Raw genomic sequence first — 21,466 nt, forward strand, 5'->3', positions numbered from 1 at the left:
AGTTCGAGAGGTCGGTGAGTTCGGTGACTCGGAAGGTCAGTGAGTTCGGGATGTCGGTGAGTTCGGCGAGTCAGGAGGTCGGTGAATCGGGAGGTCGGTGAGTTCGGCGAGTCGGGAGGTCGGTGAATCGGGAGGTCGGTGAGTCGGGAGGTCGGTGAATCGGGAGGTCGGTGAGTTCGGCGAGTCGGGAGGTCGGTGAATTGGGAGGTCGGTGAGTTCGGCGAGTCGGAAGGTCGGTGAGTTCGGCGAGTCAGGAGGTCGGTGAGTTCAGTGAGTCGGGAGGTCGGTGATTTCGGAAATTCGGAAGGTCGGTGAGTTCGGCGAGTTGGAAGGTCGGTGAGTTCGGCGAGTCAGGAGGTCAGTGAGTTCAGCGAGTCGGGAGGTCGGTGAGACGGGAGGTCGGTGAATCGGGAGGTCGGGAGGTCGGCGAGTTCTGCGAGTCGGGAGGTCGGTGAATCGGGAGGTCGGGAGGTCGGTGAGTTCGGCGAGTCGGGAGGTCGGTGAGTTCGGCGAGACGGGAGGTCGGTGAATTGGGAGGTCGGTGAATCGGGAGGTCGGCGAGTTGGGAGGTCGGTGAGATCGGCGATTCGGGAGGTCGGTGAGTTCGGCGAGTCGGGAGGTCGGCGAGTCGGGAGGTCGGCGAATTGGGAGGTCGGCGAGTTGGGAGGTCGGCGAGTTCGGCGAGTCAGGAGGTCGGTGAATCGGGAGGTTGATAAGTTCGGCAAGTCGGGAGGTCGGTGAATCGGGGGGTCGGTGAGTTCGGCGAGTCGGGAGGTCGGTGAGTTCTGCGAGTCGGGAGGTCGGTGAGTTCGAGAGGTCGGTGAGTTCGGTGACTCGGAAGGTCAGTGAGTTCGGGAGGTCGGTGAGTTCGGCGAGTCAGGAGGTCGGTGAATCGGGAGGTTGGTGAGTACGGCGAGTCGGGAGGTCGGTGAATCGGGAGGTCGGTGAGTTCGGCGAGTCGGGAGGTCGGTGAATCGGGAGGTCCGTGAGTTCGGCGAGTCGGAAGGTCGGTGAGTTCGGCGAGTCGGTTCAGTGAGTTCAATGAGTCGGGAGGTCGGTGATTTTGGAAATTCGGAAGGTCGGTGAGTTCGGCGAGTTGGAAGGTCGGTGAGTTCGGCGAGTCGGGAGGTCGGTGAGTTCAGCGAGTCGGGAGGTCGGTTAGACGGGAGGTCGGTGAATCGGGAGGTCGGCGAGTTCTGCGAGTCGGGAGGTCGGTGAATCGGGAGGTCGGAAGATCGGTGTGTTCAGCGAGTCGGGAGTTCGGTGAGTTTGGCGAGTCAGAAGGTCAGTGAATCGGGAGGTCGGCGAGTCGGGAGGTTGGTGAGTTTGGCGAGTCGGGAGGTCGTTGAGTCGGGAGGTCGGTGAGTTCAGCGAGTCGGGAGGTCGGTGAGTTCGGTGAGTCGGGAGTTCGGTGAGGTTGGCGAGACAGGAGGTCAGTGAATCGGCAGGTCGGCGAGTTCGGCAAGTCAGGAGGTCCGTGAATCGGGAGGTCGGTGAGTTCGAGAGGTCAGTGAGTTCGGTGACTCGGAAGGTCAGTGAGTTCGGGATGTCAGTGAGTTCGGCGAGTCAGGAGGTCGGTGAATCGGGAGGTCGGTGAGTTCGGCGAGTCGGGAGGTCGGTGAATCCGGAGGTCGGTGAGTCGGGAGGTCGGTGAATCGGGAGGTCGGTGAGTTCGGCGAGTCGGGAGGTCGGTGAATTGGGAGGTCGGTGAGTTCGGCGAGTCGGAAGGTCGGTGAGTTCGGCGAGTCAGGAGGTCGGTGAGTTCAGTGAGTCGGGAGGTCGGTGATTTCGGAAATTCGGAAGGTCGGTGAGTTCGGCGAGTTGGAAGGTCGGTGAGTTCGGCGAGTCGGGAGGTCGGTGAGTTCAGCGAGTCGGGAGGTCAGTGAGACGGGAGGTCGGTGAATCGGGAGGTCGGGAGGTCGGCGAGTTCTGCGAGTCGGGAGGTCGGTGAATCGGGAAGTCGGGAGGTCGGTGAGTTCAGCGAGTCGGGAGGTCGGTGAGTTCGGCGAGACGGGAGGTCGGTGAATTGTGAGATCGGTGAATCGGGAGGTCGGCGAGTTGGGAGGTCGGTGAGATCGGCGATTCGGGAGGTCGGTGAGTTCGGGGAGTCGGGAGGTCGGCGAGTCGGGAGGTCGGCGAATTGGGAGGTCGGCGAGTTGGGAGGTCGGCGAGTTCGGCGAGTCAGGAGGTCGGTGAATCGGGAGGTTGATAAGTTCGGCAAGTCGGGAGGTCGGTGAATCGGGGGGTCGGTGAGTTCGGCGAGTCGGGAGGTCGGTGAGTTCTGCGAGTCGGGAGGTCGGTGAGTTCGAGAGGTCGGTGAGTTCGGTGACTCGGAAGGTCAGTGAGTTCGGGAGGTCGGTGAGTTCGGCGAGTCAGGAGGTCGGTGAATCGGGAGGTTGGTGAGTACGGCGAGTCGGGAGGTCGGTGAATCGGGAGGTCAGTGAGTTCGGCGAGTCGGGAGGTCGGTGAATCGGGAGGTCCGTGAGTTCGGCGAGTCGGAAGGTCGGTGAGTTCGGCGAGTCGGTTCAGTGAGTTCAATGAGTAGGGAGGTCGGTGATTTCGGAAATTCGGAAGGTCGGTGAGTTCGGCGAGTTGGAAGGTCGGTGAGTTCGGCGAGTCGGGAGGTCGGTGAGTTCAGCGAGTCGGGAGGTCTGTTAGACGGGAGGTCGGTGAATCGGGAGGTCGGCGAGTTCTGCGAGTCGGGAGGTCGGTGAATCGGGAGGTCGGTGAGTTCGGCGAGTCGGGAGATCGGTGAGTTCGGCGAGACGGGAGGTCGGTGAGTTTGGGAGTTCGGCGAATTGGGAGGTCGGCGAGTTGGGAGGTCAGCGAGTTCGGCGAGTCGGGAGGTCGGTGAATCGGGAGGTTGATGAGTTCAGCGAGTCGGGAGGTCGGTGAATCGGGAGGTCGGTGAGTTCGGCGAGTCGGGTCAGTGAGTTCAGTGAGTCGGGTGGTCGGTGAGTTCAGCGAGTCGGAAGGTCGGTGAATCGGGAGGTCGGTGAGTTTGGCGAGTCGGGAGATCGGTGAATCGGGAGGACGGTGAGTTCGGCGAGTCGGGAGTTCGGTGAGTTCGGCGAGTCAGGAGGTCGGTGAGTTCGAGAGGTCGGTGAGTTCGGCGAATCAGAAGGTCAGTGAGTTCGGGAGGTCGGTGAGTTCGGCGAGTCGGGAGGTCGGTGAATCAGGAGGTTGGTGAATCGGGAGGCCGGCGAGTCAGGAGGTCGGTGAGTTCGGGAGGTTGGTGAGTTCGGTGAGTCGGGAGTTCGGTGATTTTGGCGAGACGGGAGGTCGGTGAATCGGGAGGTCGGTAAATCGGCAGGTCAGCAAGTTGGGAGGTCGGCGAGTTGGGAGGTCGGTGAGTTCGGCGAGTCGGGAGATCGGTGAGTTCGGCGAGTCGGGAGGTCAGTGAGTTTGGCGAGTCAGGAGGTCGGCGAGTTCGGCAAGTCAGGAGGTCCGTGAATCGGGAGGTCGGCAAGTTGGGAGGTTGGCGAGTTGGGCGGTCGGTGAGTTCGGGAGGTTGGTGAGTTCGACGAGTCGGGAGGTTGGTAAGTCGGCAGGTCGGCGAATTGGGAGGTCGGCGAGTTGAAGGTCGGCGAGTTCGGCGAGACGGGAGGTCGGTGAATCGGGAGGTCGGTGAATCGGGAGGTCTGCGAGTTGGGAGGTCGGTGAGTTCGGCGAGTCGGGAGGTCGGTGAGTTCGGCGAGTCGGGAGGTCGGCGGGTCGGGAGGTCGGCTAATTGGGAGGTCAGCGAGTCGGAAGGTCGGTAAGTTCAGCGAGTCGGGAGGTCGGTGAGTTCAGCGAGTCGGGAGGTCGGTGAGACGTGAGGTCGGCGAGTTCGGAGGTCGGCTAGTTGGGAGGTCTGCGAGGCGGGAGGTCGGTGAATTGGGAGGTCGGTGAGTTCGGCCAGTCGGGAGGTCGGTGAGTCCGGCGAGACGGGAGTTCGGTGAGTTCGGCGAGTCGGGAGGTCGGTGAGTTCGGCAAGTCAGGAGGTCGGTGAGGTTTGTGTGTTCGGCGAGACGGGTGGTCGGTGAGTTCGGTGAGTTCAGCGAGTTGGGAGGTCGGTGAGTTCGGCGAGTCGGGAGGTCGGTGAGTTCGGAGGTCGGCTAGTTGGGAGGTCTGCGAGGCGGGAGGTCGGTGAATTGGGAGGTCGGTGAGTTCGGCGAGTCGGGAGGTCGGTGAGTTCGGCGAGACGGGAGGTCGGTGAGTTCGGCGAGTCAGGAGGTCGGTGAGGTTTGTGAGTTCGGCGAGACGGGAGGTCGGTGAGTTCGGTGAGTTCGGCGAGTCGGGAGGTCGGTGAGTTCGGCGAGACAGGAGGTCGGTGAGTTCGGCGAGACGGGAGGTTGGTGAATCGGGAGGTCGGCAAGTTAGGAGGTCGGCGAGTTGGGAGGTCGGTGAGTTCGGCGAGTCGGGAGGTCGGTGAGTTCGGCGAGTCGGGAATTCGGTGAGTTCGGCAAGTCGGAAGATCGGTGAGTTCGGCGAGTCGGTTGGTCGGTGAGTTCGGGAGGTCGGCGAGTCGGGAAGTCGGCGAATTGGGAGGTCAGCAAGTTGGGAGGTCGGCGATTTCGGCGAGACGGGAGGTCGGTGAGTTCGAGAGGTTGGTGAATCGGTAGGGCGGTGAGTTCGGCGAGTCGGAAGGTCGGTGAATCGGGAAGTCGGTGAGTTCGGCGAGTCGGGAGGTCGGTGAGTTTGGCGAGATGGGAGGTCGGTGAATCGGGAGTTGGTAAATTGGTAGGTTGGCAAGTTGGGAGGTCGGCGAGTTGGGAGGTCAGTGAGTTCGGCGAGTCGGGAGGTCGGTGAGTTCGGCAAGTCAGGAGGTCGGCGAGTTCGGCAAGTCAGGAGGTCCGTGAATTGGGAGGTCGGTGAATCGGGAGGTCGGCAAGTTGAGAGGTCGGTGAGTTCGGCGAGTCGGGAGGTCGGTGAGTTCGGCGAGTCGGGAGGTCGGTGAGTTCGGGAGGTTGGTGACTTCGGCGAGTTGGGAGGTCGGTGAATCGGGAGGTCGGCGAATTGGGAGGTCGGTGAGTCGGGTGGTCGGTGAGTCGGGAGGTCGGTGAGTTCGGCGAGTCGGAAGGTCGGTGAGTTTGGCGAGTCAGAAGGTCGGTGAGTCGGGAGGTCGGTGAATCGGGAGGTCGGTGAGTTCGGCGAGTCGGGAGGTCGGTGAGTTCGGCAAGTCGGAAGATCGGTGTGTTCAGCGAGTCGGGAGGTCGGTGAGTCGGGTGGTCGGTGAGTACGGCAAGTCGGAAGGTCAGTGAGTTCAGCGAGTCGGAAGGTCGGTGAGCCGGGAGGTCGGTGAATTTGGCGAATCGGAAGGTCGGTGAGTTCGGCGAGTCGGGAGGTTGGTGAGTTTGGCGAGTCGGTAGGTCGTTGAGTCAGCAGGTCTGTGAGTTCGGCGAGTCGGGAGGTCGGTGAGTTCGGTGAGTCGGGAGTTCGGTGAGGTTGGCGAGACAGGTCAGTGAATCGGGAGGTCGGCGAGTTCGGCAAGTCAGGAGGTCCGTGAATCGGGAGGTCGGTGAGTTCGAGAGGTCGGTGAGTTCGGTGACTCGGAAGGTCAGTGAGTTCGGGATGTCGGTGAGTTCGGCGAGTCAGGAAGTCGGTGAATCGGGAGGTCGGTGAGTTCGGCGAGTCGGGAGGTCGGTGAATCGGGAGGTCGGTGAGTCGGGAGGTCGGTGAATCGGGAGGTCGGTGAGTTCGGCGAGTCGGGAGGTCGGTGAATCGGGAGGTCGGTGAGTTCGGCGAGTCGGAAGGTCGGTGAGTTCGGCGAGTCGGGAGGTCGGTGAGTTCAGTGAGTCGGGAGGTCGGTGATTTCGGAAATTCGGAAGGTCGGTGAGTTCGGCGAGTCGGGAGGTCGGTGAGTTCAGCGAGTCGGGAGGTCGGTGAGACGGGAGGTCGGTGAATCGGGTGGTCGGGAGGTCGGCGAGTTCTGCGAGTCGGGAGGTCGGTGAATTGGGAGGTCGGGAGGTCAGTGAGTTCGGCGAGTCGGGAGGTTGGTGAGTTCGGCGAGACGGGAGGTCGATAAATTGGGAGGTCGGTGAATCGGGAGGTTGGCGAGTTGGGAGGTCGGTGAGTTCGGCGAGTCGGGAGGTCGGCGAGTCGGGAGGTCGGCGAATTGGGAGGTCGGCGAGTTGGGAGGTCAGCGAGTTCGGCGAGTCGGGAGGTCGGTGAATCGGGAGGTTGATAAGTTCGGCAAGTCGGGAGGTCGGTGAATCGGGGGGTCGGTGAGTTCAGCGAGTCGGGAGGTCGGTGAGTTCTGCGAGTCGGGAGGTCGGTGAGTTTGAGAGGTCGGCGAGTTCGGTGACTCGGAAGGTCAGTGAGTTCGGGAGGTCGGTGAGTTCGGCGAGTTAGGAGGTCGGTGAATCGGGAGGTCGGTGAGTACGGCGAGTCGGGAAGTCGGTGAATCGGGAGGTCGGTGAGTTCGGTGAGTCGGTAGGTCGGTGAATCGGGATATCGGTGAGTTCGGCGAGTCGGGAGGTCGGTGAATCGGGAGGTCCGTGAGTTCGGCGAGTCGGAAGGTCGGTGAGTTCGGCGAGTCGGTTCAGTGAGTTCAATGAGTCAGGAGGTCGGTGATTTTGGAAATTCGGAAGGTCGGTGAGTTCGGCGAGTTGGAAGGTCGGTGAGTTCGGCGAGTCGGGAGGTCGGTGAGTTCAGCGAGTCGGGAGGTCGGTGAGACGGGAGGTCGGTGAATCGGGAGGTCCTTGAGTTCGGCGAATCAGAAGGTCAGTGAGTTCGGGAGGTCGGTGAGTTCGGCGAATCGGGAGGTCGGTGAATCGGGAGGTTGGTGAATCGGGAGGCCGGCGAGTCAGGAGGTCGGTGAGTTCGGGAGGTTGGTGAGTTCGGTGAGTCGGGAGTTCGGTGATTTCGGCGAGACGGGAGGTCGGTGAATCGGGAGGTCGGTAAATCGGCAGGTCGGCAAGTTGGGAGGTCGGCGAGTTGGGAGGTCGGTGAGTTTGGCGAGTCGGGAGGTCGGTGAGTTCGGCGAGTCGGGAGGTCGGTGAGTTTGGCGAGTCAGGAGGTCGGCGAGTTCGGCAAGTCAGGAGGTCCGTGAATCGGGAGGTCGGCAAGTTGGGAAGTCGGCGAGTTGGGAGGTCGGTGAGTTCGGGAGGTTGGTGAGTTCGGCGAGTCGGGAGGTCGGTGAGTTCGGCGAGTTGGGTGGTCAGCGAGTTCGGCGAGACGGGTTGTCGGTGAATCGGGAGGTTAGTGAGTTCGGCGAGTCGGGAGGTCGGTGAATCGGGAGGTCGGTGAATCGTGAGGTCGGCGAGTCGTGAGGTCGGTGAGTTCGGAAGGTTTGTGAGTTCGGCGAGTCGGGAGGTCGGTGAGTTCGGCGAGACGGGAGGTCCGTGAATCGGGAGGTCGGTGAATCGGGAGATCGGCAAGTTGGGAGGTCGGCGAGTTCGGCGAGACGGGAGTTCGGTGAAGCGGGAGGTCGGTGAATCGGGAGATCGGCAATGTTGGGAGGTCGGCGAGTTGGGAGGGCGGTGAGTTCGGCGAGTCGGGAGGTCGGTGAGTTCGGCGAGTCAGGAGGTCCGTGAATCGGGAGGTCGGTGAATTGAGAGGTCGGCAAGTTGGGAGGTCGGCGAGTCAGGAGGTCGCCGAGTTCGGCAAGTCAGGAGGTCCGTGAATCGGGAGGTCGGTGAATCGGGAAGTCGGCAAGTTGGGAGGTCGGCGAGTTGGGAGGTCGGTGAGTTCGGCGAGTCGGGAGGTCGGTGAGTTCGGCGAGTCGGTTGGTCGGTGAGTTCGGGAGGTTGGTGAGTTCAGCGAGTTGTGAGGTCGGCGAGTCGGGAGGTCGGCGAGTCGGGAAGTCGGCGAATTAGGAGGTCAGCAAGTTGGGAGGTCGGCGTGTTGGGAGGTTGGCAAGTTCGGCGAGACAGGAGGCCGGTGAATCGGGAGGTTGGTGAGTTCGGCGAGTCGGGAGGTCGATGAATCGGGAGGTCGGTGAGTTCGGCTTGTCGGAAGATCGGTGAGTTCGGCGAGTCAGGTCAGTGAGTTCAGTGAGTCGGGAGGTCGGTGAGTTCAGCGAGTCGGAAGGTCGGTAAGTTCAGCGAGTCGGGAGGTCGGTGAGTTCAGCGAGTCGGGAGGTCGGTGAGACGTGAGGTCGGCGAGTTCGGAGGTCGGCGAGTTGGGAGGTCTGCGAGGCGGGAAGTCGGTGAATTGGGAGGTCGGTGAATCAGGAGGTCGGTGAGTTCGGCGAGTCGGGAGGTCGGTGAGTTCGGCAAGTCGGAAGATCGGTGTGTTCAGCGAGTCGGGAGGTCAGTGAGCCGGGAGGTCGGTGAGTACGGCAAGTCGGAAGGTCAGTGAGTTCAGCGAGTCGGAAGGTCGGTGAGCCGGGAGGTCGGTGAATTTGGCGAATCGGAAGGTCGGTGAGTTCGGCGAGTCGGGAGGTTGGTGAGTTTGGCGAGTCGGGAGGTCGTTGAGTCGGGAGGTCGGTGGGTTCGGCAAGTCGGGAGGTTGGTGAGTTTGGCGAGTCGGGAGGTCGTTGAGTCGGGAGGTCGGTGAGTTCGGCGAGTCGGGAGGTCGGTGAGTTCGGTGAGTCGGGAGTTCGGTGAGGTTGGCGAGACAGGAGGTCAGTGAATCGGGAGGTCGGCGAGTTCGGCAAGTCAGGAGGTCCGTGAATCGGGAGGTCGGTGAGTTCGAGAGGTCGGTGAGTTCGGTGACTCGGAAGGTCAGTGAGTTCGGGATGTCGGTGAGTTCGGCGAGTCAGGAGGTCGGTGAATCGGGAGGTCGGTGAGTTCGGCGAGTCGGGAGGTCGGTGAATCGGGAGGTCGGTGAGTCGGGAGGTCGGTGAATCGGGAGGTCGGTGAGTTCGGCGAGTCGGGAGGTCGGTGAATCGGGAGGTCGGTGAGTTCGGCGAGTCGGTAGGTCGGTGAGTTCGGCGAGTCGGGAGGTCGGTGAGTTCAGTGAGTCGGGAGGTCGGTGATTTCGGAAATTCGGAAGGTCGGTGAGTTCGGCGAGTTGGAAGGTCGGTGAGTTCGGCGAGTCGGGAGGTCGGTGAGTTCAGCGAGTCGGGAGGTCGGTGAGACGGGAGGTCGGTGAATCGGGAGGTTGGGAAGTCGGCGAGTTCTGCGAGTCGGGAGGTCGGTGAATCGGGAGGTCGGGAGGTCTGTGAGTTCGGCGAGTCGGGAGGTCGGTGAGTTCGGCGAGACGGGAGGTCGGTGAATTGGGAGGTCGGTGAATCGGGAGGTCGGCGAGTTGGGAGGTCGGTGAGTTCGGCGAGTCGGGAGGCCTGTGAGTTCGGCGAGTCGGTAGGTCGGTGAGTTTGGCGAGTCAGAAGGTCGGTGAGTCGGGAGGTCGGTGAATCGGGAGGTCGATGAATTCGGCGAATCGGGAGGTCGGTGAGTTCAGCGAGACGGGAGGTCGGTGAGTTCGGGAGTTCGGTGAGTTCAGCGAGTTAGGAGGTCGGTGAATCGGGAGGTCGGTGAGTTCGGGAGTTCGGTGAGTTCAGCGAGTTGGGAGATCGGTGAATCGGGAGGTCGGTGAATCAGGAGGTCGGCGAGTCGGGAGGTCGGTGAATCGGGAGGTCGGCGAATTGGGAGGTCGGTGAGTCGGGCGGTCGGTGAGTCGGGAGGTCGGTGAGTTCGGCGAGTCGGTAGGTCGGTGAGTTTGGCGAGTCAGAAGGTCGGTGAGTCGGGAGGTCGGCGAGTCGGGAGGTCGGTGAGTTCGGCGAGACGGGAGGTCGGTGAGTTCGGCGAGTCAGGAGGTCGGTGAGGTTTGTGAGTTCGGCGAGACGGGAGGTCGGTGAGTTCGGTGAGTTCGGCGAGTCGGGAGGTCGGTGAGTTCGGCGAGACAGGAGGTCGGTGAGTTCGGCGAGACGGGAGGTTGGTGAATCGGGAGGTCGGCAAGTTAGGAGGTCGGCGAGTTGGGAGGTCGGTGAGTTCGGCGAGTCGGGAGGTCGGTGAGTTCGGCGAGTCGGGAATTCGGTGAGTTCGGCAAGTCGGAAGATCGGTGAGTTCGGCGAGTCGGTTGGTCGGTGAGTTCGGGAGGTCGGCGAGTCGGGAAGTCGGCGAATTGGGAGGTCAGCAAGTTGGGAGGTCGGCGATTTCGGCGAGACGGGAGGTCGGTGAGTTCGAGAGGTTGGTGAATCGGTAGGGCGGTGAGTTCGGCGAGTCGGAAGGTCGGTGAATCGGGAAGTCGGTGAGTTCGGCGAGTCGGGAGGTCGGTGAGTTTGGCGAGATGGGAGGTCGGTGAATCGGGAGTTGGTAAATTGGTAGGTTGGCAAGTTGGGAGGTCGGCGAGTTGGGAGGTCAGTGAGTTCGGCGAGTCGGGAGGTCGGTGAGTTCGGCAAGTCAGGAGGTCGGCGAGTTCGGCAAGTCAGGAGGTCCGTGAATTGGGAGGTCGGTGAATCGGGAGGTCGGCAAGTTGAGAGGTCGGTGAGTTCGGCGAGTCGGGAGGTCGGTGAGTTCGGCGAGTCGGGAGGTCGGTGAGTTCGGGAGGTTGGTGACTTCGGCGAGTTGGGAGGTCGGTGAATCGGGAGGTCGGCGAATTGGGAGGTCGGTGAGTCGGGTGGTCGGTGAGTCGGGAGGTCGGTGAGTTCGGCGAGTCGGAAGGTCGGTGAGTTTGGCGAGTCAGAAGGTCGGTGAGTCGGGAGGTCGGTGAATCGGGAGGTCGGTGAGTTCGGCGAGTCGGGAGGTCGGTGAGTTCGGCAAGTCGGAAGATCGGTGTGTTCAGCGAGTCGGGAGGTCGGTGAGTCGGGTGGTCGGTGAGTACGGCAAGTCGGAAGGTCAGTGAGTTCAGCGAGTCGGAAGGTCGGTGAGCCGGGAGGTCGGTGAATTTGGCGAATCGGAAGGTCGGTGAGTTCGGCGAGTCGGGAGGTTGGTGAGTTTGGCGAGTCGGTAGGTCGTTGAGTCAGCAGGTCTGTGAGTTCGGCGAGTCGGGAGGTCGGTGAGTTCGGTGAGTCGGGAGTTCGGTGAGGTTGGCGAGACAGGTCAGTGAATCGGGAGGTCGGCGAGTTCGGCAAGTCAGGAGGTCCGTGAATCGGGAGGTCGGTGAGTTCGAGAGGTCGGTGAGTTCGGTGACTCGGAAGGTCAGTGAGTTCGGGATGTCGGTGAGTTCGGCGAGTCAGGAAGTCGGTGAATCGGGAGGTCGGTGAGTTCGGCGAGTCGGGAGGTCGGTGAATCGGGAGGTCGGTGAGTCGGGAGGTCGGTGAATCGGGAGGTCGGTGAGTTCGGCGAGTCGGGAGGTCGGTGAATCGGGAGGTCGGTGAGTTCGGCGAGTCGGAAGGTCGGTGAGTTCGGCGAGTCGGGAGGTCGGTGAGTTCAGTGAGTCGGGAGGTCGGTGATTTCGGAAATTCGGAAGGTCGGTGAGTTCGGCGAGTCGGGAGGTCGGTGAGTTCAGCGAGTCGGGAGGTCGGTGAGACGGGAGGTCGGTGAATCGGGTGGTCGGGAGGTCGGCGAGTTCTGCGAGTCGGGAGGTCGGTGAATTGGGAGGTCGGGAGGTCAGTGAGTTCGGCGAGTCGGGAGGTTGGTGAGTTCGGCGAGACGGGAGGTCGATAAATTGGGAGGTCGGTGAATCGGGAGGTTGGCGAGTTGGGAGGTCGGTGAGTTCGGCGAGTCGGGAGGTCGGCGAGTCGGGAGGTCGGCGAATTGGGAGGTCGGCGAGTTGGGAGGTCAGCGAGTTCGGCGAGTCGGGAGGTCGGTGAATCGGGAGGTTGATAAGTTCGGCAAGTCGGGAGGTCGGTGAATCGGGGGGTCGGTGAGTTCAGCGAGTCGGGAGGTCGGTGAGTTCTGCGAGTCGGGAGGTCGGTGAGTTTGAGAGGTCGGCGAGTTCGGTGACTCGGAAGGTCAGTGAGTTCGGGAGGTCGGTGAGTTCGGCGAGTTAGGAGGTCGGTGAATCGGGAGGTCGGTGAGTACGGCGAGTCGGGAAGTCGGTGAATCGGGAGGTCGGTGAGTTCGGTGAGTCGGTAGGTCGGTGAATCGGGATATCGGTGAGTTCGGCGAGTCGGGAGGTCGGTGAATCGGGAGGTCCGTGAGTTCGGCGAGTCGGAAGGTCGGTGAGTTCGGCGAGTCGGTTCAGTGAGTTCAATGAGTCAGGAGGTCGGTGATTTTGGAAATTCGGAAGGTCGGTGAGTTCGGCGAGTTGGAAGGTCGGTGAGTTCGGCGAGTCGGGAGGTCGGTGAGTTCAGCGAGTCGGGAGGTCGGTGAGACGGGAGGTCGGTGAATCGGGAGGTCCTTGAGTTCGGCGAATCAGAAGGTCAGTGAGTTCGGGAGGTCGGTGAGTTCGGCGAATCGGGAGGTCGGTGAATCGGGAGGTTGGTGAATCGGGAGGCCGGCGAGTCAGGAGGTCGGTGAGTTCGGGAGGTTGGTGAGTTCGGTGAGTCGGGAGTTCGGTGATTTCGGCGAGACGGGAGGTCGGTGAATCGGGAGGTCGGTAAATCGGCAGGTCGGCAAGTTGGGAGGTCGGCGAGTTGGGAGGTCGGTGAGTTTGGCGAGTCGGGAGGTCGGTGAGTTCGGCGAGTCGGGAGGTCGGTGAGTTTGGCGAGTCAGGAGGTCGGCGAGTTCGGCAAGTCAGGAGGTCCGTGAATCGGGAGGTCGGCAAGTTGGGAAGTCGGCGAGTTGGGAGGTCGGTGAGTTCGGGAGGTTGGTGAGTTCGGCGAGTCGGGAGGTCGGTGAGTTCGGCGAGTTGGGTGGTCAGCGAGTTCGGCGAGACGGGTTGTCGGTGAATCGGGAGGTTAGTGAGTTCGGCGAGTCGGGAGGTCGGTGAATCGGGAGGTCGGTGAATCGTGAGGTCGGCGAGTCGTGAGGTCGGTGAGTTCGGAAGGTTTGTGAGTTCGGCGAGTCGGGAGGTCGGTGAGTTCGGCGAGACGGGAGGTCCGTGAATCGGGAGGTCGGTGAATCGGGAGATCGGCAAGTTGGGAGGTCGGCGAGTTCGGCGAGACGGGAGTTCGGTGAAGCGGGAGGTCGGTGAATCGGGAGATCGGCAATGTTGGGAGGTCGGCGAGTTGGGAGGGCGGTGAGTTCGGCGAGTCGGGAGGTCGGTGAGTTCGGCGAGTCAGGAGGTCCGTGAATCGGGAGGTCGGTGAATTGAGAGGTCGGCAAGTTGGGAGGTCGGCGAGTCAGGAGGTCGCCGAGTTCGGCAAGTCAGGAGGTCCGTGAATCGGGAGGTCGGTGAATCGGGAAGTCGGCAAGTTGGGAGGTCGGCGAGTTGGGAGGTCGGTGAGTTCGGCGAGTCGGGAGGTCGGTGAGTTCGGCGAGTCGGTTGGTCGGTGAGTTCGGGAGGTTGGTGAGTTCAGCGAGTTGTGAGGTCGGCGAGTCGGGAGGTCGGCGAGTCGGGAAGTCGGCGAATTAGGAGGTCAGCAAGTTGGGAGGTCGGCGTGTTGGGAGGTTGGCAAGTTTGGCGAGACAGGAGGCCGGTGAATCGGGAGGTTGGTGAGTTCGGCGAGTCGGGAGGTCGATGAATCGGGAGGTCGGTGAGTTCGGCTTGTCGGAAGATCGGTGAGTTCGGCGAGTCAGGTCAGTGAGTTCAGTGAGTCGGGAGGTCGGTGAGTTCAGCGAGTCGGAAGGTCGGTAAGTTCAGCGAGTCGGGAGGTCGGTGAGTTCAGCGAGTCGGGAGGTCGGTGAGACGTGAGGTCGGCGAGTTCGGAGGTCGGCGAGTTGGGAGGTCTGCGAGGCGGGAAGTCGGTGAATTGGGAGGTCGGTGAATCAGGAGGTCGGTGAGTTCGGCGAGTCGGGAGGTCGGTGAGTTCGGCAAGTCGGAAGATCGGTGTGTTCAGCGAGTCGGGAGGTCAGTGAGCCGGGAGGTCGGTGAGTACGGCAAGTCGGAAGGTCAGTGAGTTCAGCGAGTCGGAAGGTCGGTGAGCCGGGAGGTCGGTGAATTTGGCGAATCGGAAGGTCGGTGAGTTCGGCGAGTCGGGAGGTTGGTGAGTTTGGCGAGTCGGGAGGTCGTTGAGTCGGGAGGTCGGTGGGTTCGGCAAGTCGGGAGGTTGGTGAGTTTGGCGAGTCGGGAGGTCGTTGAGTCGGGAGGTCGGTGAGTTCGGCGAGTCGGGAGGTCGGTGAGTTCGGTGAGTCGGGAGTTCGGTGAGGTTGGCGAGACAGGAGGTCAGTGAATCGGGAGGTCGGCGAGTTCGGCAAGTCAGGAGGTCCGTGAATCGGGAGGTCGGTGAGTTCGAGAGGTCGGTGAGTTCGGTGACTCGGAAGGTCAGTGAGTTCGGGATGTCGGTGAGTTCGGCGAGTCAGGAGGTCGGTGAATCGGGAGGTCGGTGAGTTCGGCGAGTCGGGAGGTCGGTGAATCGGGAGGTCGGTGAGTCGGGAGGTCGGTGAATCGGGAGGTCGGTGAGTTCGGCGAGTCGGGAGGTCGGTGAATCGGGAGGTCGGTGAGTTCGGCGAGTCGGTAGGTCGGTGAGTTCGGCGAGTCGGGAGGTCGGTGAGTTCAGTGAGTCGGGAGGTCGGTGATTTCGGAAATTCGGAAGGTCGGTGAGTTCGGCGAGTTGGAAGGTCGGTGAGTTCGGCGAGTCGGGAGGTCGGTGAGTTCAGCGAGTCGGGAGGTCGGTGAGACGGGAGGTCGGTGAATCGGGAGGTTGGGAAGTCGGCGAGTTCTGCGAGTCGGGAGGTCGGTGAATCGGGAGGTCGGGAGGTCTGTGAGTTCGGCGAGTCGGGAGGTCGGTGAGTTCGGCGAGACGGGAGGTCGGTGAATTGGGAGGTCGGTGAATCGGGAGGTCGGCGAGTTGGGAGGTCGGTGAGTTCGGCGAGTCGGGAGGTCGGTGAGTTCGGCGAGGCTGGAGGTCGGCGAGTCGGGAGGTCGGCGAATTGGGAGGTCGGCGAGTTGGGAGGTCAGCGAGTTCGGCGAGTCGGGAGGTCGGCGAATCGGGAGGTTGATAAGTTCGGCAAGTCGGGAGGTCGGTGAATCGGGAGGTCCGTGAGTTCGGCGAGTTGGGAGGTCGGTGAGTTCGGCGAGTCTGGAGGTCGGTGAGTTCTGCGAGTCGGGAGGTCGGTGAGTTCGAGAGGTCGGTGAGTTCGGTGACTCGGAAGGTCAGTGAGTTCGGGAGGTCGGTGAGTTCGGCGAGTCAGGAGGCAGGTGAATCGGGAGGTTTGTGAGTACGGCGAGTCGGGAGGTCAGTGAATCGGGAGGTCGGTGAGTTCGGTGAGTCGGGAGGTCGGTGAATCGGGAGGTCGGTGAGTTCGGCGAGTCGGGAGGTCGGTGAATCGGGAGGTCCGTGAGTTCGGCGAGTCGGAAGGTCGGTGAGTTTGGCGAGTCGGTTCAGTGAGTTCAATGAGTCGGGAGGTCGGTGATTTTGGAAATTCGGAAGGTCGGTGAGTTCGGCGAGTCGGAAGGTCGGTGAGTTCGGCGAGTCGGTTCAGTGAGTTCAATGAGTCAGGAGGTCGGTGATTTTGGAAATTCGGAAGGTCGGTGAGTTCGGCGAGTTGGAAGGTCGGTGAGTTCGGCGAGTCGGGAGGTCGGTGAGTTCAGCGAGTCGGGAGGTCGGTGAGACGGGAGGTCGGTGAATCGGGAGGTCCTTGAGTTTGGCGAATCAGAAGGTCAGTGAGTTCGGGAGGTCGGTGAGTTCGGCGAGTCGGGAGGTCGGTGAATCGGGAGGTTGGTAATCGGGAGGCCGGCGAGTCATGACGTCGGTGAGTTCGGGAGGTTGGTGAGTTCGGTGAGTCGGGAGTTCGGTGATTTCGGCGAGACGGGAGGTCGGTGAATCGGGAGGTCGGTAAATCGGCAGGTCGGCAAGTTGGGAGGTCGGCGAGTTGGGAGGTCGGTGAGTTCGGCGAGTCGGGAGGTCGGTGAGTTCGGCGAGTCGGGAGGTCGGTGAGTTTGGCGAGTCAGGAGGTCGGCGAGTTCAGCAAGTCAGGAGGTCCGTGAATCGGGAGGTCGGCAAGTTGGGAGGTCGGCGAGTTGGGAGGTCGGTGAGTTCGGGAGGTTGGTGAGTTCGGCGAGTCGGGAGGTCGGTGAGATCGGCGAGTCAGGAGGTCGGCGAGTTCGGCAGGCCAGGAGGTCCGTGAATCGGGAGGTCGGTGAATCGGGAGGTCGGCAAGTTGGGAGGTCGGCGAGTTGGGAGGTCGGTGAGCTCGGCGAGTTGGGAGGTCGGCGAGTTCGGCGAGACGGGAGGTCGGTGAGTTCGGGAGGTTGGTGAGTCGGAAGGACAGTGAATCGGGAGGACGGTGAGTTCGGCGAGTTGAAAGGTCGGTGAGTTCGGCGAGTCGGGAGGTCGGTGAGTCGGAAGGTCGGTGAGTTTGGCGAGTCAGGAGGTCGGCGAGTTCGGCAAGTCAGGAGGTCGGTGAATCGGGAGGTCGGTGAATCGGGAGGTCGGCAAGTTGGGAGGTCTGCGAGTTGGGAGGTCGGTGAGTTCGGCGAGTCGGGAGGTCGGTGAGTTCAGCGAGTCGGGAGGTCGGTGAGTTCGGGAGTTTGGTGAGTTCGTCGAGTTGGGAGGTCGGTGAATCGGGAGGTCGACGAATTGGGAGGTCGGTGAGTCGGGCGGTCGGTGTGTCGGGAGGCCGGTGAGTTCGGCGAGTCGGTAGGTCGGTGAGTTTGGCGAGTCAGAAGGTCGGTGAGTCGGGAGGTCGGTGAATCGGGAGGTCGATGAATTCGGCGAATCGGGAGGTCGGTGAGTTCAGCGAGACGGGAGGTCGGTGAGTTCGGGAGTTCGGTGAGTTCAGCGAGTTAGGAGGTCGGTGAATCGGGAGGTCGGTGAGTTCGGGAGTTCGGTGAGTTCAGCGAGTTGGGAGATCGGTGAATCGGGAGGTCGGTGAATCAGGAGGTCGGCGAGTCGGGAGGTCGGTGAATCGGGAGGTCGGCGAATTGGGAGGTCGGTGAGTCGGGCGGTCGGTGAGTCGGGAGGTCGGTGAGTTCGGCGAGTCGGTAGGTCGGTGAGTTTGGCGAGTCAGAAGGTCGGTGAGTCGGGAGGTCGGCGAGTCGGGAGGTCGGTGAGTTCGGCGAGACGGGAGGTCGGTGAGTTCGGCGAGTCAGGAGGTCGGTGAGGTTTGTGAGTTCGGCGAGACGGGAGGTCGGTGAGTTCGGTGAGTTCGGCGAGTCGGGAGGTCGGTGAGTTCGGCGAGACAGGAGGTCGGTGAGTTCGGCGAGACGGGAGGTTGGTGAATCGGGAGGTCGGCAAGTTAGGAGGTCGGCGAGTTGGGAGGTCGGTGAGTTCGGCGAGTCGGGAGGTCGGTGAGTTCGGCGAGTCGGGAATTCGGTGAGTTCGGCAAGTCGGAAGATCGGTGAGTTCGGCGAGTCGGTTGGTCGGTGAGTTCGGGAGGTCGGCGAGTCGGGAAGTCGGCGAATTGGGAGGTCAGCAAGTTGGGAGGTCGGCGATTTCGGCGAGACGGGAGGTCGGTGAGTTCGAGAGGTTGGTGAATCGGTAGGGCGGTGAGTTCGGCGAGTCGGAAGGTCGGTGAATCGGGAAGTCGGTGAGTTCGGCGAGTCGGGAGGTCGGTGAGTTTGGCGAGATGGGAGGTCGGTGAATCGGGAGTTGGTAAATTGGTAGGTTGGCAAGTTGGGAGGTCGGCGAGTTGGGAGGTCAGTGAGTTCGGCGAGTCGGGAGGTCGGTGAGTTCGGCAAGTCAGGAGGTCGGCGAGTTCGGCAAGCCAGGAGGTCCGTGAATTGGGAGGTCGGTGAATCGGGAGGTCGGCAAGTTGAGAGGTCGGTGAGTTCGGCGAGTCGGGAGGTCGGTGAGTTCGGCGAGTCGGGAGGTCGGTGAGTTCGGGAGGTTGGTGACTTCGGCGAGTTGGGAGGTCGGTGAATCGGGAGGTCGGCGAATTGGGAGGTCGGTGAGTCGGGTGGTCGGTGAGTCGGGAGGTCGGTGAGTTCGGCGAGTCGGAAGGTCGGTGAGTTTGGCGAGTCAGAAGGTCGGTGAGTCGGGAGGTCGGTGAATCGGGAGGTCGGTGAGTTCGGCGAGTCGGGAGGTCGGTGAGTTCGGCAAGTCGGAAGATCGGTGTGTTCAGCGAGTCGGGAGGTCGGTGAGTCGGGTGGTCGGTGAGTACGGCAAGTCGGAAGGTCAGTGAGTTCAGCGAGTCGGAAGGTCGGTGAGCCGGGAGGTCGGTGAATTTGGCGAATCGGAAGGTCGGTGAGTTCGGCGAGTCGGGAGGTTGGTGAGTTTGGCGAGTCGGTAGGTCGTTGAGTCAGCAGGTCTGTGAGTTCGGCGAGTCGGGAGGTCGGTGAGTTCGGTGAGTCGGGAGTTCGGTGAGGTTGGCGAGACAGGTCAGTGAATCGGGAGGTCGGCGAGTTCGGCAAGTCAGGAGGTCCGTGAATCGGGAGGTCGGTGAGTTCGAGAGGTCGGTGAGTTCGGTGACTCGGAAGGTCAGTGAGTTCGGGATGTCGGTGAGTTCGGCGAGTCAGGAAGTCGGTGAATCGGGAGGTCGGTGAGTTCGGCGAGTCGGGAGGTCGGTGAATCGGGAGGTCGGTGAGTCGGGAGGTCGGTGAATCGGGAGGTCGGTGAGTTCGGCGAGTCGGGAGGTCGGTGAATCGGGAGGTCGGTGAGTTCGGCGAGTCGGAAGGTCGGTGAGTTCGGCGAGTCGGGAGGTCGGTGAGTTCAGTGAGTCGGGAGGTCGGTGATTTCGGAAATTCGGAAGGTCGGTGAGTTCGGCGAGTCGGGAGGTCGGTGAGTTCAGCGAGTCGGGAGGTCGGTGAGACGGGAGGTCGGTGAATCGGGTGGTCGGGAGGTCGGCGAGTTCTGCGAGTCGGGAGGTCGGTGAATTGGGAGGTCGGGAGGTCAGTGAGTTCGGCGAGTCGGGAGGTTGGTGAGTTCGGCGAGACGGGAGGTCGATAAATTGGGAGGTCGGTGAATCGGGAGGTTGGCGAGTTGGGAGGTCGGTGAGTTCGGCGAGTCGGGAGGTCGGCGAGTCGGGAGGTCGGCGAATTGGGAGGTCGGCGAGTTGGGAGGTCAGCGAGTTCGGCGAGTCGGGAGGTCGGTGAATCGGGAGGTTGATAAGTTCGGCAAGTCGGGAGGTCGGTGAATCGGGGGGTCGGTGAGTTCAGCGAGTCGGGAGGTCGGTGAGTTCTGCGAGTCGGGAGGTCGGTGAGTTTGAGAGGTCGGCGAGTTCGGTGACTCGGAAGGTCAGTGAGTTCGGGAGGTCGGTGAGTTCGGCGAGTTAGGAGGTCGGTGAATCGGGAGGTCGGTGAGTACGGCGAGTCGGGAAGTCGGTGAATCGGGAGGTCGGTGAGTTCGGTGAGTCGGTAGGTCGGTGAATCGGGATATCGGTGAGTTCGGCGAGTCGGGAGGTCGGTGAATCGGGAGGTCCGTGAGTTCGGCGAGTCGGAAGGTCGGTGAGTTCGGCGAGTCGGTTCAGTGAGTTCAATGAGTCAGGAGGTCGGTGATTTTGGAAATTCGGAAGGTCGGTGAGTTCGGCGAGTTGGAAGGTCGGTGAGTTCGGCGAGTCGGGAGGTCGGTGAGTTCAGCGAGTCGGGAGGTCGGTGAGACGGGAGGTCGGTGAATCGGGAGGTCCTTGAGTTCGGCGAATCAGAAGGTCAGTGAGTTCGGGAGGTCGGTGAGTTCGGCGAATCGGGAGGTCGGTGAATCGGGAGGTTGGTGAATCGGGAGGCCGGCGAGTCAGGAGGTCGGTGAGTTCGGGAGGTTGGTGAGTTCGGTGAGTCGGGAGTTCGGTGATTTCGGCGAGACGGGAGGTCGGTGAATCGGGAGGTCGGTAAATCGGCAGGTCGGCAAGTTGGGAGGTCGGCGAGTTGGGAGGTCGGTGAGTTTGGCGAGTCGGGAGGTCGGTGAGTTCGGCGAGTCGGGAGGTCGGTGAGTTTGGCGAGTCAGGAGGTCGGCGAGTTCGGCAAGTCAGGAGGTCCGTGAATCGGGAGGTCGGCAAGTTGGGAAGTCGGCGAGTTGGGAGGTCGGTGAGTTCGGGAGGTTGGTGAGTTCGGCGAGTCGGGAGGTCGGTGAGTTCGGCGAGTTGGGTGGTCAGCGAGTTCGGCGAGACGGGTTGTCGGTGAATCGGGAGGTTAGTGAGTTCGGCGAGTCGGGAGGTCGGTGAATCGGGAGGTCGGTGAATCGTGAGGTCGGCGAGTCGTGAGGTCGGTGAGTTCGGAAGGTTTGTGAGTTCGGCGAGTCGGGAGGTCGGTGAGTTCGGCGAGACGGGAGGTCCGTGAATCGGGAGGTCGGTGAATCGGGAGATCGGCAAGTTGGGAGGTCGGCGAGTTCGGCGAGACGGGAGTTCGGTGAAGCGGGAGGTCGGTGAATCGGGAGATCGGCAATGTTGGGAGGTCGGCGAGTTGGGAGGGCGGTGAGTTCGGCGAGTCGGGAGGTCGGTGAGTTCGGCGAGTCAGGAGGTCCGTGAATCGGGAGGTCGGTGAATTGAGAGGTCGGCAAGTTGGGAGGTCGGCGAGTCAGGAGGTCGCCGAGTTCGGCAAGTCAGGAGGTCCGTGAATCGGGAGGTCGGTGAATCGGGAAGTCGGCAAGTTGGGAGGTCGGCGAGTTGGGAGGTCGGTGAGTTCGGCGAGTCGGGAGGTCGGTGAGTTCGGCGAGTCGGTTGGTCGGTGAGTTCGGGAGGTTGGTGAGTTCAGCGAGTTGTGAGGTCGGCGAGTCGGGAGGTCGGCGAGTCGGGAAGTCGGCGAATTAGGAGGTCAGCAAGTTGGGAGGTCGGCGTGTTGGGAGGTTGGCAAGTTCGGCGAGACAGGAGGCCGGTGAATCGGGAGGTTGGTGAGTTCGGCGAGTCGGGAGGTCGATGAATCGGGAGGTCGGTGAGTTCGGCTTGTCGGAAGATCGGTGAGTTCGGCGAGTCAGGTCAGTGAGTTCAGTGAGTCGGGAGGTCGGTGAGTTCAGCGAGTCGGAAGGTCGGTAAGTTCAGCGAGTCGGGAGGTCGGTGAGTTCAGCGAGTCGGGAGGTCGGTGAGACGTGAGGTCGGCGAGTTCGGAGGTCGGCGAGTTGGGAGGTCTGCGAGGCGGGAAGTCGGTGAATTGGGAGGTCGGTGAATCAGGAGGTCGGTGAGTTCGGCGAGTCGGGAGGTCGGTGAGTTCGGCAAGTCGGAAGATCGGTGTGTTCAGCGAGTCGGGAGGTCAGTGAGCCGGGAGGTCGGTGAGTACGGCAAGTCGGAAGGTCAGTGAGTTCAGCGAGTCGGAAGGTCGGTGAGCCGGGAGGTCGGTGAATTTGGCGAATCGGAAGGTCGGTGAGTTCGGCGAGTCGGGAGGTTGGTGAGTTTGGCGAGTCGGGAGGTCGTTGAGTCGGGAGGTCGGTGGGTTCGGCAAGTCGGGAGGTTGGTGAGTTTGGCGAGTCGGGAGGTCGTTGAGTCGGGAGGTCGGTGAGTTCGGCGAGTCGGGAGGTCGGTGAGTTCGGTGAGTCGGGAGTTCGGTGAGGTTGGCGAGACAGGAGGTCAGTGAATCGGGAGGTCGGCGAGTTCGGCAAGTCAGGAGGTCCGTGAATCGGGAGGTCGGTGAGTTCGAGAGGTCGGTGAGTTCGGTGACTCGGAAGGTCAGTGAGTTCGGGATGTCGGTGAGTTCGGCGAGTCAGGAGGTCGGTGAATCGGGAGGTCGGTGAGTTCGGCGAGTCGGGAGGTCGGTGAATCGGGAGGTCGGTGAGTCGGGAGGTCGGTGAATCGGGAGGTCGGTGAGTTCGGCG

Source organism: Pristiophorus japonicus, chromosome 6, assembly GCF_044704955.1.
Source record: "Pristiophorus japonicus isolate sPriJap1 chromosome 6, sPriJap1.hap1, whole genome shotgun sequence".
NCBI classification, from domain to species: Eukaryota; Metazoa; Chordata; class Chondrichthyes; family Pristiophoridae; genus Pristiophorus; species Pristiophorus japonicus.